Source organism: Bidens hawaiensis, unplaced genomic scaffold (assembly GCF_021521415.1).
Source record: "Bidens hawaiensis isolate Kalapana, Puna unplaced genomic scaffold, B.hawaiensis_p1.1 tig00006131_1, whole genome shotgun sequence".
Taxonomy (NCBI): Eukaryota; Viridiplantae; Streptophyta; class Magnoliopsida; order Asterales; family Asteraceae; genus Bidens; species Bidens hawaiensis.
This window is the reverse complement of record NW_027491408.1, coordinates 213,924-227,689: the sequence shown is the minus strand read 5'-3', so window position 1 is coordinate 227,689 and position 13,766 is coordinate 213,924. Positions and strand designations below refer to the sequence as shown.

Below are 13,766 nucleotides of genomic sequence, written 5' to 3'. Positions count from 1 at the left end.
AAATATGATGTGTCATTGACGTGGCGGTTTGTTGTTGTAGATGTTCTAAGTGCTTCAAACATTATGAATAGTAATTTTTTGAGAACACCAACCATTTAAACATTATAAGTAATATAAGGTTGCAGACTGATTTGTGTTTTGTTGGGATAATTGTTGTGTAGGGAAGTTTAAAGGGAATCCCAGGTTACACCGAGGATGATGTTGTGTCAACCGACTTTGTGGGCGATTGCAGCTCTAGCATATTTGATGCAAAGGCCGGTATTGCCCTCAACAACAATTTTGTGAAAATTGTCTCTTGGTATGACAACGAATGAGGATACAACTATACAAGTACCTTTCTTATTTTGAATTTGTTTTATTGTGAATATATTCAGACATAAGTTGATTATTATTGGATGCATGTTGCAGTAACCGCGTTGTTGACTTGATCCGTCATATGGCCAAACCTTGAAGACAATATTTCAGTCATATTTGCAATGTGCACGGATAGATTCAGCTTCCTGGTTTTGGAGTTGTTTTGAGGAAGAACTAAATACTAATTGTCTAATTACTTTGGTTTTTGTTTTCTTGGCTCTCCATTGCTCACAATTTTGGGTAAATGATTTGATCCGGGCATAAATGGTTTTTGTTATTCTTAATTTAGCATGAGAATGGCTCGCCAAACAACCTACTTTCTATACATTATTCCCGTGGTTTCAAAAGGCTATCCAACGCATTTTGATCCGAAAACAAAATCCAATGTGAGATGCACGAAACACATGCAGGGTATTTCTTATTAGAAACATACTAAATTATTATTAGATGATGTTTGAGCTCCTTAACTTTTAAACACTAAGGGACTGTTTGGTTCATTCAGATCTGAATGAACATATGCCTCATTCAGCAACAACAATAAGTCTGAATGATTCAGACTTAATTTTAACTATTCAGATGTTTTTTCTGTTTTGAACCGAACAGTTTGAAGTCTGAATGAATCAGATGTTTACATCTAAATGGTTCCATTCAGATGTAAACAAGCAGCCCTAAGGGGGTGTTTGTTTGCTTTTTTTTCCCCTAAAAGAGCTTCCTGGCCTCTTTTTCAGAAGACAATTCATTAAAAAAGGTCTGCGCTCTTCTTGGCGCAGACATGGACCACTCACTTCTCACTTCCTCTAAACTCTTTCACCTGTTCACAATAACATCAGACATTTATCTCCACAAGCCCTAGCCCCCATATCTCCCACCCCTCTTCACGTCACCTCCTCTCCCCACCTCCGGCGCCGCCCTCCACCCGCACCTCCGACGCCGCCCTCCAGCCCCACCTCTGTCTGGCCCATTCTCTCTTATATGGACTCGGTGACCTGCCCCGATCATCGTTTCTTACGAGGTGACTAGCCATTGTTAGGTTATATTGTTTTAGTTAGTAAAGAGCTCAAAACCTTTAATCATATTATGTATAATAAGTTTAGATGATTCGTGTCTGGTCTATATAAAGTAAACGAGATAATACTGGGGACAAGGTTGGGTTTTAGTTAAAGAATTTTAAAGATTGTAAAAGCTAATGAGCATTAAACCACGCTACTGCACTTTGAAATATCATATAAAAATCTATGAAAGACGTAATCATTAAATAACTCTCAAATACTCAAAACACATTCTATATCGAGTTACTTTTGTTCAATTAAATTTGAAAAATTCAATCATTGCAATCGATATTCCAACTTGTTCAAATTCTGGTAACCTGCATAAGCATCGCATCATGCATAACAGAGACCACATCATAGAATCACATTATGCGATGCAATCTCATTACTGCATCATGTGATGCATTTTAAAACCAAAATTGCCCTTATCGTACTCCTAATGATAGAAACCACAAACCCAAATGCTTGAGTAATAATAGATCAGCATAGAAATCCTAATAAAGTGACCTTGCATTATAAACGTGAATGAAACAGAAAATAGTTCATAATACACCAATCACTTGGTATATTAAAATACTAACTCAGAAATGAAGTTTTGGCAAGTCAGAAAAGTTTTTTACAGTTATTCTTCCTCAAAAGATAAGCAGCATATTTCTAACTTGAAAAATAAGCAAAAGTATATAACGCAGCAGATGACGTTGAAGTTTGAAGCTAACCAGTCCTGCTGGCACAAAAAAATAAGCAGCAAATGAGAGAATAAACACACATAATATTGAAAATAAAGTCACGAAAAACCACAATCAACATAAGCTGATGTAGCAATTGAATCAAACAGTCCAAAGTGGCTTCACATCATGCAATAAGATGTTCAACTTTGTGCAGATTTAGTGCCAATAACATGTTGAGAACTGCATAACACGCTTGTGCAAACACAAATGAATACATAACTATGTCGTGTATCACATTCAAAGCAATAAGTACAATGCATTATGTGGTTATCAACATATTATTAGTTCTAAAATGATTATAGTATACTAGTATTTGACATTTGTTGCTTACAACTATTAAGAAACCTAGATGGTCATTCAAATGAGAGTGTGGCTCATTTAGTCATCTAGCATTCAAAAAACTGAATAAGTCATCTTTCTCACAATATAATTTGGAATATAGCCATAGCAAACTATGAAATAAGAGGCCATGTATAAATCACAAACTAATTGATAATTGATATACAGGAATGGTTATTTGACACACATAAATGATGATACTAAAGTTACTAGAAAACATAATCAAAGTAAGCTGATGCAACAACTGGATCAAACAGTCCAAAGTGACTCCATATCAAGCAATAACATACAATAAGATGTTCAACTTTGTGCAGAATTCAAGTCACATACTGCACTTGTACAGTTGTACATAGTGCATGAATTATTATAACTAAAAGCATAAGAGAAAAAAACAGAGACACTTATATAACAGTCTTGTGTATCAAATACAAAGCAATAGGTACAAACAGATTATGTGATTCTCACTGTTCTCAACATATCGCCGATTCTGATATCTTATAACTGTATATATTGCTTACAACTATTAAGAAACCAATATGAGTTAAACTCTGGTAGTAGATCTATCACAAAAGTATATTTAGTGATTATTGTAATGAAAACATGATTGATTTAGTCATTTTAGCAGTCAAACAAGTGAAAAAGTGATCTTTCCTAAAATACAGCAACAAATAAAATAATAAGATATACAGGCATGGTTAACAGACACATTAATGATGAAACTAAGTTACTTAAAAACATAATTAAGACAAGCTGATGAAGCAATTGAATAATACAGTCCAAAAGTGTCTTCAAACCAAGCAATAACACACAATAAGATGTTCATCTTTGTGCATAACTAGAAATAGAACCAATAATATGCTGAAAAAACATAGGCGTATACAAAACAGTGTCATGTACCACATTCAAAGCAATATGCTGTTTTAAACACGATCTTCCACAAACTATGAAGTAACAGAACATGTATGCATCATGGAACAAACGAGGAGCAATTATGCAAATACATAGTGCAAAAGTAAACCAAAACGGGCGTAAATTACCAGCCTAGCGAGCAGGATTGAGGCCGAGAAGCATCTGGCTACCACTTCCCGGAAGGTAAGTCACATTATTACTCCTAGCCAAAGTGGAACTAATCTCCCTGGACGCCTCGATCCTCCTAAGCTCAATCAGCCCCATCCCGGCAGCCGCAGTGGCATCCGAAATGAGCTTAGCGGACTCGCTCTCCCCTTCGGCCCTGATGATGGCGGCGCGCCTTTCCTGCTCGGCCTTGGTGACGACAAACTTAGACCTCTCGGCCTCCTGCTGCGCCACCTGCTTCTGCTAGACGGCCTTGGAGAACTCTGCGACGTCATCGAGCACGATGTTGAAGTCCCTGGCGCGCTTGACCAAGCTCTCGCAGACGAGGGCGGAGACCTGGGGGCGCTCGGTGAGGAGCTGGTCGGCGTTGAACTGGGCAACGACGGCCTTGAGGACCTCGTTGCCGATGGAGGGCAGGACCTTGTCGTCGTACTCGAGGCCCAGGGTCTTGAAGATGGAGGGCAGGCTGGCGACGTTGGGGCGAGACATGACGCGCAAGGAGAGGCTGACCATCTGGAGGTCCTTGGTGCCGGACATGTAGGAGAACACCGAGGGCTTCGTGCGGATGTCGAAGATGTAGGGTTTCTGGAGCCATGGAACAAGGAAGTGAGTGCCCTCGCCCACGGTCACTCATTCCAACCCCCATGACCCGAACGGCCGAACCCGCCCGATTCGTTTGCCAGTCTTTAATGGTAATCACGTAACACGCTAAGTTTTTTAAATGAAAAAAATATAGTAACACCATACTCAAATTAAAGAGAATAAAATACTTTTTTTTATGGTACGATGCTTTTAAAAAAATATTAGCGTGTGAAAAAGTTATAAATGTTTAAACGTCGTTGGGGTAGTTGGTTTAAAATAAGGGTTATATATGTAACTATTATATAAATCAACAAAATGTGATTAAAGTTAAAGGATCAAACATGTAATATTATTAAATAAATTAAAAATAAACCATAAGATTTTGCTTTTACTAAAAGACAAAATTGTCAAAAGACAAAATTGCCCATAAAGTATCTTAAACTTATGTATTATAGTTTGTACTAAAAGCAACAAGTTTGGTACCTCTTAAAAATTAAGAGGTCTCTCACTCATGTTTTATATATAGTATAGATTAGTTATCACAAATTATGATAAGTCATCTGTTTAATTACCAAAAATTCCTATTTTCAATTAGGCCAATGAAATCCATTGTAAAGATTAGAAATCAATAAAGGAAAAATAAGTGGACATGACCCATTGAATTATGACCATATCCGCTATTCTGATATTCAAATTCAATAGAGATGAAATTGAAACAAGTTGACCCCCGAACCGGTGTACCCGACCCGGAACCGGTTCCAGTTCGTACCCGGTTTGGGTATTTATATACCCGAAATCCGTACCCGGTTCCACATTTTATACCCTTAATCGGTTCGTACCCGACCCGGAACCGGATCCAATTTGTACCCGGTTCTGTTTCCTACCCGGAAAAACCGGTTCCGTCGGTTTTTTTTTTAAAATAGTCAACTGTAGGTCAAACTAGTGTTCCAACGGTTATATAGCCGTTGAAACCGGTTTGTAAGTGATATTATAGCCGTTGGAACCGGTTTTTCTTGCCAAAATCCTTTATATAAATCGTTTTTTCACCATTTGTTTCACCACCAACCTCAAAAACAATCTAATATACTTCTCGTTTACAAACCCGACCATCCGACTCAAAAATATTATGGCACCCACCATAACAAGGACGTTTTTATTGAATCGGTTCGTGCGATAGATGACCCACTAGTTCTTGCGGTCGTCGATCATAACCGCAATAAAGAAGTTTGGAAGAATTGGGATTTGGTTGTGAATGTTGAAGGTGATCAAAAAGCTCGATGCAAACTTTGTGGAACTTTCTTAATGCACGATTCAAACTCGACTTTGAGAAAGCATATTGAGAGGCCATTTTGCAAGGCCTTGAAAGGCGTTCGCTCAACCGATCAAGTGGACTTGGGTAAAGATGGTACACTATTTCGTTACAACACGAACCATGTTCAAGATAGAATGACAAAGTTTGTTATTCAACGAGGTTTGCCGTTTAACCACTTTGACGACCCGGAGTTGACTTCGTTGATTCGAGAAACTCTACAACCGCGATACACACATGTAAGTCGTACTACCATAAGACGTCATTGTATCAAGTTGTGGGAGTGTGCAAAAAAAGAGTTAATCGAGTTTTTTCATACTTTAGAATCGATGGTGAGTTTAAATAGCGATGTATGGTCGGCACCACACGGGTTACCCGACTCATACATTTGTGTCACCATGCATTGGGTTGATCCGGTGACATGGCAATTGATGAAACGCACCATCGCCTTTGAAAACTTCCCGTACCCACATACGGCCGAAAAATTGTTTGAATTGGTTGATGAAGTTATAACGACTTACAACTTGAAACATAAAATATTTTCGATTTCCTTTGACAACGCATCAAACAATACAAAGGCGGCCGAAAAATTTATAATAAAATATTCACCACCTAGTTTCAGGAATTTTTTTCATGTTCGATGTGTTGCACATATCATCAACTTGGTTGTTCAACAAGGTCTCGACAATGGAAACATTCGTCAAGATTTAACTTTCTTTAGACTTAGGTTACAAGATACTTTCAAAAGTGGTAAAAGAAGACATCTTGAATATAAGAACTATTGCAAGTCGGTTGAAAGAAAGTATTTGGGGCCGAATTGGAACGTTCCAACACATTGGAACTCAACTTGTCATATGCTAAAGTGCGCTTTTGCCCAACGCCAAACTTTACAATCTTTTCATAATAATCTTGTTGATGTACGCGAGGCCGATATGCTTCCCGAAAGTGTTTGGGTCCATGTCGGTTATTTGTTGGAATATCTTGATGTGTTCAAAACCGCAACAACTAAGTTATCGGGAGTTTATTATCCTACTAGTTGTTGGGTTTTGCAAGTACAACATGTCTTCAACTTTTAGAGAGTTTGAGGATAAGAACCAAATCTTCAAGGATATTGTTGCCGTAATGAACACAAAGTTCTTAAAATATTTTGAAGACATACCGCCGGTCTTTACTTGTGCCGCCACTTTAAACCCCTATTGGAATGTTCATGGGGTTGAGACGTTGATCGAGGAAATATGCGACAACATGGGTATGCACGAGACCGACCCGAACTTCTCGATCAAAGCGATGGAAAAGTTTAACAAACACATTCAAGACCTTTATGACCATTATTTTAAAATTTATGGTCCAAGCACGAAGTCGTATTTTGTGAGGCAAGCAACGGCTAGTAAGCCGTGCAAGGACAAACTTATATACTTGATGAATGCGGTTCGTGAATCGGCCTCTAAGAGGCAAAGAGGAAACACACCAACTAGTGAACTTGGTCGATGTAGTGGAGCAAACTATGTTGAGAGCGCATCGGTCGATGAAATTCGCAATATTGATTTGTTGGCTTGGTGGAAAGGAAAACAAAACGAATTTCCTATTTTATCTGCCATGGCTCGTGACTTGCTTAGCGTACAAGCCTCAACGGTTGCTTCCGAATAGGATTTTTCACTTGGTGGGAGGGTACTATCAATGCGAAGAACAAAACTAAGTCTTGAGTCTTTAGAGGTTTGCATTTGCCTAAAGGATCATTTGGATGCGGTGGATCGTGTACAACACAAAGCAAACTTTGAAGACGAAATACCAATAGAGCGACCTATTCATGAAGAGGAGGTGGAGGAAGGGCTTTCTTCCGGGAATTTGGGTGGTGAAGAATAAAAAAACTTGTAATTTTTATTTGTTTTAGTAAAATCATTTGTAACACGATCAAATTTCAAGTAATATTTAGTTTTGTTTATTAACTACTATTGTTTTGCTTATTACTAGTAGAGTTTTATTTATTATTATAATAACGACGAACACTTAATTATATAAACAACAAAATATTACAAACATTATTAAAACATGACGATACTAAACTAAAAAACAACTTAAACTATTAAACTAAAAAACAACTTAAACTAAAAAACAACATCCGTCGTTTTAATCCGGCGTTCTACAACGATTAAGCGGTAGGTGCTTGAGTTGTAGAGTCGGACGACTCTCCCGCTTCCGCTTTCTTGGCATCCAATATTTTTTTCTCACTACAATACTTATTGGTATGCTTGCGTAAGGTCGAGTTCGACCCCGCTTTCAGAAACTTTGAGCAGTACTTGCACCGTGCTATCTCTTGTGAGTCGGTCATGACACACAAATCGTAATGAACCCAAACATCGGAGCATCGTGTTGTTTCGATCACCATAACAACGTCGTCGTTAGTTGCCATTTGTTTTCGTTTAAGCTTAATTGTGATTTAGAGTGTGTTTTAGAGTTTTGAAAGTGGTTTAACAAGTACACACAATACCTTGCTATTTATAGAATGTTGGTAACCTATTTATAGTTAAAAAAACCGGTTCCAACGGTCAAAAACGGCTATATAGCCGTTGGAACCGGTTTCTAACGGCTAGTTAGTTTAAAATTCAAAAAAAAAAAACCCGGTAAAACTGGTTTTTACGTAAAATCCGGTCCCGGTTCCTACCGGAACCGGTTCCACTAAGTTCTCATTTTAGTCCATCGGGTCGGGTACGGAACCGACCCGGTTCCTGACTGGAACCGGTCACACTTTGTACCCAGGTTTTAAAAAAAACCGGTTCCGGGTTTTAAGAATAACTGATTTTGTGCACCTCTAGTTGCGTGTGTAGAGGTGAAAAAAAAAACGAATCCGGAATTGGACCCGAAAAAAAACCCGAAATAGGTTATTTTCAAACCTAGGTTTCTAATACCCGACCCTACCCGTAGGGTACGGATAGGGTATGACTTTCAATGTTGAAACCCGAACCCGAGCCCGTACCCGATCTAAACTCTATAATACCCGAAACCCGGTTCTAGGTATACCCGAAACCCGGGTTTTTCGCATACCCGGATATTAATGTCTGTGCGCATGTTTTTGTGTGGCTGCCCACAGATCTATAGTCGTTCTATAAAGGATCTTTTATGGAGCACATATTTGATATAGTTACTTATTTAGAGCATCACCTTTTGATATACCAAACAACTTAAAACACATAAAACATATGTTTTTTGTATCATTGTTTAGTTGTTTATATACGTGTGGCTGGCCACTGGTCCAACCGGAACCCGGTCCCCATACCGGGTCGGGTCAGTGTATTTGGGTCGTTTCGAAAAACCTGGCCGGGTTTTGCGGGTGGCGGTCGGCCCGGACCGGTTGACCCGTCGGGTGGACCGGCAAAACCCATTTTTTCATTAAATCCAAAATGAAATGTGCATGCCGGGATTTGAACTTGAGTCATTTTGGAGATATAAGCTTTAATAATGACCTCATTAGCCAACCAACCAAACTTCATTGATGTCTCTGTTGATCAAACATAAATCATATATATTTAAAAAGTGGTGTATAAAACAAATATAAACATTAAAGTTTGTTATAATTATTATTTTTGGTTATTATTGTTAGGGCATAGAATTTATGCTGAGGATCCTCTATCCTTGAATAATTTATAGGTCAATTATCCTTAGGATATGCTCCAGGTTATAAAGGATCAAGGATTCTCGGTATTATTTGTTTACTAATGATTGTGTTTGAATGGTGTTGTGTTTGATAGATATAACGGTTGGACGACCTGGTCATCCTATTTTTACGCTACTGGACGACTTCCGCACGTGGTTAAAAGAGATGGAACAGCTACTAGGAAGAGTGGCGTGATTATAGGAATTATAGTTAGTTGTGATTTTTGTTTATAAACGAGTTGTGATCAACTAGGTTTCACACACACTTACTAGCTTACACTCGTATACGTTAGCTCAGAATTCTCTGTAACCATACACACTTAGCTTTATTGTATTCGTTGATCATAAACTCCACCCGTTGTAACCCGAGTTTGATATTAATAAATTGGTGATAGACGATTTGTCATCACCCGAGATTTTTTTCCTTTGACCTAATCATGATCAAGGGGTTTTTCCTCGCATCAAATCACAGTGTTCATCTCCATTTTACTCATATATTCATTATTGTCACCTTAGCACTAAACCTCACAAAACTAATTTGGTTACAATATCCTTAGCCGATTGTTGACCAAAACAATTTGGCATCCACCGTGGGGCAATTGGTGCTATAATCAAGAAAATACCCAATCAATTTTCAACCTTTTCTATCAATACCACTCTCAATGGCCTCTCAACTATCTTCTGCTTCATCAACCATGCCTTCATCCATTTCTCACTCATCAAGGACCTTACCACCGATGCCTCTCTCGCTAGCAACAACTCCAAGAACGACCGCGGCTGGAAACAAGACTCAACTACCAGTCTTCCAGAGCTCGAAAACCTCTGCTGCCACTTCGGTGGTCAATACTAACAATGATGTTTCTGTTAAGTTTTCACAGGTCAAAGCATACATGGAGCAGCAGAACAAAACTAACCAAAGGATCCTTCGAGAGATAGAATACTTGAAGAAGACTAAGAGGCCGGCGGAGGATCAAACTCGTCTTATACCTAGGATGCTGGATTTTACCACTCCAGTATCATTGGCTCAACCTACTCAAGGATCATCCATCCTTCAACCGGGAGTTATGAATCTACAAACTCAAGAATCCTCAATTTTTTTCCAACAAGGATCATCTATCCTTAACTCGGGGTCCATGGGTCAACAAGTTCAAGGATCCTCAATGTTTCATCAAGGATCATCGATCCTTCAACCACAATCCTCTGGGTTATGCTACCAAGGGTCCTATAACTTCTAGCCTCAAGGATCCTTCCTCCAGAATCAGGGATCCTCCGGAATTCAGCATCAGAGATCTTCGGAAGTTCATGAAGGATATATTATCCCCATGCAAACTATCGCTACTGGTGGACCAACTCCTATAGCGGACACTTCATACTTCAGTTACTCTTATGGAATACCAACCTTCACACAACAAGGAGGTAACACGCATGATCCTATTTCTATAAATGCTAACCATGGTTCCATGCAGGATGCAGGTATTAACCAAGCTATGGCTAAGGAACTGCAAAAGCTTAAGGATATGATATCCAGCGTACCAGGGGTGGTCCGACCGATCCCTGAAATACCCTAAGGGAGTCATAAGCTATCCAGATTTACTCCACCTATTTGTGATGCTGAATTCCCAAAGCGATTTCAGACCCCCGACATGAAGACTTATGATGGGACCACTGATCCTGAGGAGCATGTTGCTCAATATAGGGAAAGGATGGAAATTAATCTAATCCCTGAAAGACTCAAGGAGGCTTGTCTATGCAAAGGTTTCAGATCCACACAAATAGGATCTACACTCAAATGGCTGCTAAGTCTCCCTCCTTACTCTGTTACTTCATTTTCTCATTTAGTTAACTTGTTCAACAGTCAATTTTCTTGTAGTAGGAAATTTGAGAAGTTAACTAGTGATTTGTACCGAGTTATCCAACCTTATGATGAATCCCTTAGGGATTTTGTTACAATGTTTGGCAGGGAAGCCCTGTAAATCCCCAATCTTGACATGGCTAACGCTGTTAAAGCATTCAAGATGAGACTTCAGAGGGGCTCCCCTTTTTATGATGATTTTATGATGACTCCTTGCAGGTCTTTAGATGAAGTAAGGAACAGAGAACTAAGATTCATACGGCTGGAAGATGACAAAAGGATCCAAGAACGGTTAGGGGCTCAAATGAAGCAAGAATCTCTTGACAAGAAACAAGGATCCTCGTTCAGAAACAATAACTCGAAGCCATACTCCAAATTCAATAATCAAAATGTCCGAACAGTTGAAGAAGGAGATGATGATGATGAAGATTACCACAACATCTAAGAATACTGCTTCTCTGTGGATACTGATGGCTTGATTTGTGCCATGAAGGATCTAGGAGAGAAGGCAAGGTGGCCCTGAAATAACGAGAAGTCAACGGCCTTCAGAGACAATTCCAAATGGTGCGCCTTCCATGAGGATTTTGGCCATATGACGGATGATTGCATTGGTTCGAGGAGGGAAATTGGATACCTCCTAAGCAAAGGCCATTTTAAGAAACTGTTGGGAAGAAAAAAGTCGAGGATCCAGGATCCTGAAGAGGTTCCTCAAAAAGCTACTCCGCCCCCACCAGATGCTCAAGTGATCAACTTCATTTCTGGCGGCTCAGACATATGTGGAACTTCCTTTTCCGCAGCTAAAAGGTTCGCCAAGGAAACCAAGTTGGATAGCGGGGAACGACCGGTTATATCCACCACTTTGATGACTGGCAAAAGGACCTTCTTCGATGAAGAAGATAAATCAAAAATCCAAGATCCTCATCATGACGGTTTGATTGTTACTTTGTTTATTGCTAACCGTTATGTACGCAGGATCCTAGTCGATGGTGGAAGCTCGGTCAATATCATCCAACACGATGTACTTCAGAAGATGAATATCCCATACTCGGAGATCATCCCAAGGACGTCGGTGTTAGTTGATTTCAGTGGCGAAACCAAGAAAACATTGGGGGACATCAAACTTCCAATATACATCGAAGGGTTAAATTCTTACCAGAAATTCTGTGTTATTGATAACCTTTCTTGTTGCAATGTTATTTTGGGCAGGCCTTGGCTACATGGGATGAAGGCGGTGGCCTCTACTTACCATCAATGCATTAAACTTCCGAATCCTTGGGGAGTAGTAAGGATAGATGGTGATCAAGTCGAAGCCAAGAATTACTATTCTTCATTGATGAAGCCAACAACTAAACAAACGATAGCATAGCAACCACAGCAACATCCTAGGGACGTGCTGGAAGCTCGGGAGCGAGACATAAAGGAAGTATCCTTGAATCCTGAGGATCCAGATATGAAAGTGTTCCTAGGATCCAGTATCTCTAGTGAGTTCGAGGAGGATCTAATATCCTTCCTAAAGCGAAGAAAGTCCATATTTGCCTTCAGACATGACAAGTATTTCTAAGGAGGTAATTACTCACAAGTTAGGCCTTGATTTATCTGTTAAACCCGTCCATCAGAAGCAAAGGAAATTCTCTCCTGAGAGGAACATGATCATACAAGAAGAATTTGAAAAACTTCTTAAGGCCGATATGATCAGAGAGGTTAAGTATCCTCGATGGTTAGCTAATGTGGTTGTTGTTTCTAAAAAGAATGGAAAGTGGAGGGTGTGTGTTGATTTTACTGATTTAAACAAGGCATGCCCCAAGGATCCTTTCCCATTACCACATATAGAATCCATGGTGGATGCAACGGTAGGACATGAGATGCTTACCTTTATGGATGCTTCCTCTGGATTTTAAAAAATTCATATGGAACCATATGATCATGAGGATACAACATTCATGACTCCTACCGACATATACTGTTATACTGCTATGCCATTCGGACTAAGAAATGCAGGGCAACATATCAAAGATTAGTCAACATGATGTTCAAAGATCAATTAGGCAAGACTATGGAGGTCTACATAAATGACATGGCGGTGAAATCAAAAAGGGCAGAGGATCACCTCATAGATCTTGAAGAAGCTTTCAATATCCTGGATCAATACAATATGAAGCTGAATCCATCAAAATGCCATTTTGGTGTCAAAGCTGGGAAGTTCCTAGGATACATGGTGACCAAGAGAGGAATAGAAGCGAGCCCCGAATAGATAGAATCAATCATCAATTTAAAGTCTCCTGTGAATGCTAAGGATGTCCAGAGGCTGACGGGAAGAATAGCTGCGCTAAATAGATTCATTTCCAGATCCTTCGAGAAGTGCAAAGATTTCTATGACATCCTAAGGAAAAATAAGAAGTTCGAGTGAACGGAGAAGCATGAAGTTGCACTGAAAGCCGTAAAGGATTACTTATCCTCAACACCAGCTTTGATGAAGCCTGTGGATGGAGAATCCTTATATCTGTACCTAGCTGTCTCAGGAAATGCAGTAAGTGCCGTCCTCATGAAGGATCACAAAGGTGAATAGCATCCCGTTTATTATGTAAGTAAAAGTCTTTTAGATGAAGAAGCCAGGTATTCTCATTTAGAAAAATTAATTTTTGCACTTATTATGGCTTCTACTAAATTGAAACATTACTTTGAAATGCATACTATTATTTTGAGAACTAATTATCCTGTTAAGAATGTTTTTAGAAAGCCAGAATTGTCAGAAAGGATGGCCAAGTGGGTGTGAAGCTGAGTGCATATGATATTCAGTATGAGCCTAGAACAACCATCAATCGCAAGCA

At 39.3% G+C, this 13,766-nt stretch overlaps 1 pseudogene across 1 annotated transcript in view; it reads right to left on the bottom strand.

Annotated features, from left to right (window-relative positions):
• Positions 1-1,777: 1,777 nt before the first annotated feature.
• The window catches only part of LOC143631612 (prohibitin-3, mitochondrial-like), a 32,689-nt pseudogene continuing 20,700 nt past the window's right edge, over positions 1,778-13,766 (bottom strand). The window contains exons 4-5 of the transcript XR_013153392.1: positions 3,508-4,173; positions 1,778-2,124 (exon numbers count right to left, since the gene is read on the bottom strand). The product of XR_013153392.1 is annotated as a prohibitin-3, mitochondrial-like (transcript). The remainder of the gene's footprint in view (positions 2,125-3,507; positions 4,174-13,766) is intronic.